General features: G+C 41.4%; 1 long non-coding RNA gene across 1 annotated transcript in view; it reads left to right on the plus strand.

Moving 5' to 3' along the window:
• Positions 1 to 5,370: 5,370 nt before the first annotated feature.
• Positions 5,371 to 5,465, plus strand: part of LOC118238619 — a 31,146-nt gene continuing 31,051 nt past the window's right edge. The window contains exon 1 of the long non-coding RNA XR_004769416.1: positions 5,371 to 5,459. This is a non-coding gene — a long non-coding RNA (uncharacterized LOC118238619). The remainder of the gene's footprint in view (positions 5,460 to 5,465) is intronic.

Genomic DNA, 5,465 nt, shown 5'->3' on the forward strand with positions numbered 1-5,465 from the left:
GTAAATATGTTTTATTCTTTGAAGTGACTACTAAATAATATAATGGGGAAGGAACATTTTCTCCCAGAAGCCACCATGAGGCAGCTCAAGCAAATCAACAGAGGGTGAGGTCTCAGAGGCAGCTCAGCAGATGGTGGATGGATGGTGGTGAAGACTGAGAAGCAGCCTATGGGGCTGGAGAGATGGCTCAGCAATTAAGAGCACCTGCTGCTCTTGCAAAGAACCTCTGTTCAGTTCCCAGCAATCACACAGTGCCTCACAAGCACCTGTAATTTCAGTTCCAGAGAATCCTACAAAACACCCATTAAAAAAAAAGCCAACATATGCTGCAGACTGTCTTAGTTACTGTTCTATTGCTGTAAAGAGACACCATGGCTAAGGCAATTCTTATACAAGAAAGCATTTGATTGGGGACTTGCTTACAGTTTGAGAGGCTTAGTCCATAGTCATCATGGCAGACAGAAGCATAGGGTATATGTGTGTGTGTGTGTGTGTGAGGGGGGGGGGAGAGAGACAGGGGCTTGTGTGAGGTGTTTTGGAAATTCAAAGCCTAACCCAGTGACACACTTCCTCCCAAAAGGCCACACCTCTTAATCTTTCTAATCCTTTCAAAGGGTTCCACTCCCTGGTGACTAAGAATAAGCCCCTCTCTCTCTGTCTCTCTCTCTCTCTGTCTCTCTCTCTCTCTGTCTCTCTCTCTCTCTCTCTCTCTCTCTCTCTCTCTCTCTCTCTCACACACACACACACACACATCTCCAGTGCAGGTAGCATCAACCTTTTTAAACCTGACCATTTCCTAAATGATCTCCTCCTGTGACTTTGTTTTGTCTGTCATAGAGACACTGACAAAATATCTCTAAGACATTCAGAGTCTTAGAAAGGAAGTCATGGTCATGTCTTTTCATTAAAGGTGGGCTGCTGTTGTGCAGGAGGAAGGAGCTGAAACCCTCAGCCTATTTTGCACTCCCTTTGTCTTGTCAGTGGTGCACATGTTTGCTCAGGTCAAGGGTGAGTGCTTTCCTCACCTTGAATGACCCAAATGAAGTCAGTGAAGACAAGCCATGAGCCATGCTGCTGATGGGGATGCTGTTGTGTCAGCAGGAGGGAGTCCTCCCAGAAGTGTTCTGGACTCATCCTCTGAGATGCTTTAAAGGCTCCCAGCCCTTCTGTCCCCATTCATCTTGGAGATTTTCTAATGATAAAGTACTGTTGGTTACTACTGCCTGCTGCTGGCTGGGTCCTACAGGTTAAGTAGTTTCATCTTCACAGTTCTCCAACTTGGTTGCACAAAAGAGAAAAACAAAACCACCAGGCTCTCTGTTTAATGTGCAGAGGGATTTAAACACTGAAGGCAGAACTCTGAATCTGGGGCTAGCTAGCTTTATTGTCCCCTGATCTCCTTCCCGGTTAATACCTTGACAAGTGCACATCAATGCACTCACCACAAGTCAACCCTGGCTGGATCCAGAACCCTCCTAAGGGAAGGTTGACTCAGTTGTTTTCTGTGTCTACTCTAGACAAGCCCCATAGTAGATGAAAAGGGAGAAAAGGGGGAGAAGAGAGAGATAAAGGGAAAATGCTAAAACAAATCTACATGAGGATTTTTCATTACCTGAAGATATTCATATTAGATTACCAATAGAACAAGCCTACAGTTACTCTGATATCAATACCACATAGAGACACAACTACGATAAAGAATTACAGACCAATCTCCCTCATGAGCATTGATGAAAAATACTCATAAATACTGGCAAACCAGATTCAAGAACACAACAGATAAATCATCCACCATGACCAAGTAGGCTTCACCCCAGAGATGCAGGGATGGTTCAACATAGGGAAATCCATCAATGTAATCCACCATATAAACAAACTGAAAGAAAAAACACATGATCCTCTCATTAGATGCTGCAAAAGCCTTAGACAAAATGCAACACCCTTTTTAATGAAAAGGGTCTTGGAGAGAACAGAGATACAAGAAACATACTGAAACACAGTAAGAGAATACAGCAAGTGCACAGGCAACATCAAACTAAATGGAGAGAAACTCAAAGCAGTCCCCTGAAATCAGGACAAGACAAACCTGTCTAGTCTCTCCCTATCTATTCAATATAGTTTTCAAAGTTCTAGCTAGAGTAATAAAACAACAAAAGATGAAGAGGATAGAAATTGGAAAAGAATAAGTCAAATATTCTCTATTTGTTGATGATATGATAGTTTACGTAAGTTACCCCAAAAATTCTACCAGGGAACTACTACAACTGACAAGCACCTTCAGTAATTTAGCAGGATACAAGATTAACTAAAAAATATCAGTAGCCTTCCTATATACTGATGAGAAACAGGCTGAGAAATAAATCAGAGAAACATACCCTTTACAATAATCACAAGTAACATAACATATCTTGGGGATAACTAACTAAACAAGTGAAAGACATGTATGACAAGAGCTTCAAGTCTTTAAAGAAAGAAATTAAAGAAGATATTAGAAAATGAAAAGATCTCCCATGTTCTTGGATAGGTAAGATCAACATAGCTAAAATGGCAATCCTACCAAAAGTAGTCTACAGATTCAATGTAATCCCCATCAAAATCATAGCACAATTCTTCACAGACCCTGAAAGACTAATACTCAACTTCGTATGGAAAAACAAAAAGCCCAATATATACAAAACAATCTACAATAAACAATAAAGGATTATCTGGGGGCATCACCACCCCTGACTTCTGGCTCTACTATAGAGTTATAGTAGTGAAAACAGCTTGCTATCCCCATAAAACAAGACAGGTGGGCCAATGAGATTGAATCAAAGACCCTGATATCAACACACACACCCATGAACACCTGATTTTTGACAAAGAATCTAAAAATATAAAATGGAAAAAAGAAAGCATACTCAATAAATGGTCTTGGTATAACTGGCTGTAGACATGAAGAAGAATGCAAAGAGGTCCCTATCTATTACCATGTACAATACTCAAGTCCAAATGAATCGAAGTTACAGATCCCTCCAGACTGAACCTCATGGAGGTGGGAAATACACTTGAATGCATGGGCACAGGAAACCCCTTCCTAAATAGAACACCAGTATCACAGACACTGAGAGCAACAATGAATAAATGGGACTTTCTGAAACTGAGAAGCTTCTCAGTTTCATCTAGGACACAGTAAAGCACAGGACACAGTCAACAAGACAAAACAGTAGCCTACAGAGTGGGAAAAGATCTTTAATAACCCCACATCTGACACAGTACTGATCTCCAAAATATACAAAGAACTTAAGGAACTAGACATCAAAGAACCAAATAACCACCCCCAAAATGGGGTACAGATCTAAACAGAAAACTCTCAACAAAGGAATCTGAAATGGCCAAAAGACACTTAAAATGATCAGCATCCATATTCATTAGAGAAATGTAAATTAAAACAATGCTGAGATACCATCTTACATGTTAGAATGGCCAAGATCAAAACCACAGATGATAGCTTATGGTAGAGAGAATGTGGAATAAGGGAAACACTCCGCCATTGCTGGTGGGAGTTTCAAACTCATACAGCTGTTTTGGAAATCAGTGTGGATGTTTTCCCAGAAAATTGGAAATCAGTCTATCTCAAGACCCAGCAATACCACTTTTTGGCATATACCTAAAGGATGCACTCTCACACCACAAGGACATTTACTCAGGTATGTTCATAGCAGCATTATTCTCAATAGCCAGAAACTGGAAACAACCTAGATGACCCTCAACTGAAGAATGGATAAAGACAATGTGGTACATATATAAATGGTTTTTAAAAATGACATGAAATTTGCATGCAAATTGATGGAAATAGACAGTGCCATCCTGAATGAGGTAACTCAGACCCAGAAAGACAAACAAAATATGTACTCACTCATAAGTGGATATTAGACATAAAGTGAAGGACAACCAGCCTACAGGTAACAACCACAGTGAACCTAGGTAACAAAGAGGACCTTAACAGAGATATCCATAGGGCTGGAGAGATGGCTCAGAGGCTAATAGCACTGGCTGCTATCCCAGAGGTCCTGAGTTCAAATCCCAACAACCATGTGGTGGCTCACAAGAGAGACATCCGTAGATCTGCCTAGGAAGGGGGGGAAGACAAGATCTCCTGAGCAAACTGGGAGCATGGTGGGGGGAGAGGGTGGAGTGGAAGAGGGGATGAGAGCAGGGGAGTGGGTAAATATGTAGCTAATAAAGAAAATAGCAGTGTTTTATAGTACTAAATATTATGACATATATTTTCAGTATTTTATAATAAAGCAAACGTTTGCTTTATTTCAGGGTGTCTCCTTGCATGTTATATGCTAATATTGCGAATTGATTTCAGGTTGTCTCTTCTTTGGATTTCCAGATTTCTGTTCCTCTTTTCTCATGAGTCACCAGTTCTGTGTAAAAATAAATAACAGTGTCTCTGAGAGCAGTGTCCCAGTCCTTTCTGCCTCGACACAGACACGGCCAGCTGGCGGTGTAACCGGAGCCACGGTTCCAGGGCACAGTCCCTTCCTCACTTGGACAACGGTTTGACAGCGTCTGTCTATTCTGTCCTGTCGTGTTGTTTCCTTACATCTGCAAAGGGCTGGCCGCCTGTCTCTTTCCTGTCTCAGCACATCTGGCTTCTGTGTAGCTGGCTAGCCTTATTCTTTTTTGAGGAGTGAAAAGAGGACATAGGGGAACCCTTTCAAAGAGCATCTTAGCATTAACTCAGAAATGAGTTGTGGCTTCAGTGGGCTGTGTAGATAATGTTTACAAACACTAAGATCATAACTCACTTTGCGTATTCTTGCCTTTGATCTTGATCATTTGTTATTTCGTCCGTGCTTGTCTTCTTCTAGTTTTTAGACATTTTATTTAGCTACTTTTTTCTTAAACAAGTTGTAATATCCAAGATTTATCATTCCTTTATCTCTCTTTTTTTAAAAAAAATTTAGATTTGTTCTTAATTTATTTGTATGACTTTTTGCCTGAGTGGAATGTGTGTGAACACAACATGTGTGCAGTACCTGTGAAGGCCGGGAGAGGGCATCAGATTTCCTGGTATTATAGCTACAAGAAGTGTGAGCTACCGTGTCTGTGCTGGGAACCAAAGCCCTGCCATCTGCTGTCTTTCCCACAACCCTCTACCATCTTATTCTTTTTTAAGTTGTCCAGGGAGCTCATTAAATAGGCAAAATGGGAAGATGTTTGATTTTTAATTTGTCATTTTCTGATTTGTCAAAAAGTATGAAGGATAGGGGTGGAGAGCAAATCGGGAGGGATGACTGCATAGCTGTGCTGTGCCTGCTGTCGGGTGCCCGGATGGGTGCTGAAGTGAACCACTCTCTCTCTCTCTCCTCAGGCCTCCAACCCACAACATCGTGGTGAATGGGAAAGAATGTGTAAACTTTGCCTCCTTTAATTTTCTCGGGTTGCTGGCCAACCCCCGGGTGAAGGTGAGT

Source organism: Cricetulus griseus, chromosome 3, assembly GCF_003668045.3.
Source record: "Cricetulus griseus strain 17A/GY chromosome 3, alternate assembly CriGri-PICRH-1.0, whole genome shotgun sequence".
In the NCBI taxonomy this organism is placed as follows: domain Eukaryota; kingdom Metazoa; phylum Chordata; class Mammalia; order Rodentia; family Cricetidae; genus Cricetulus; species Cricetulus griseus.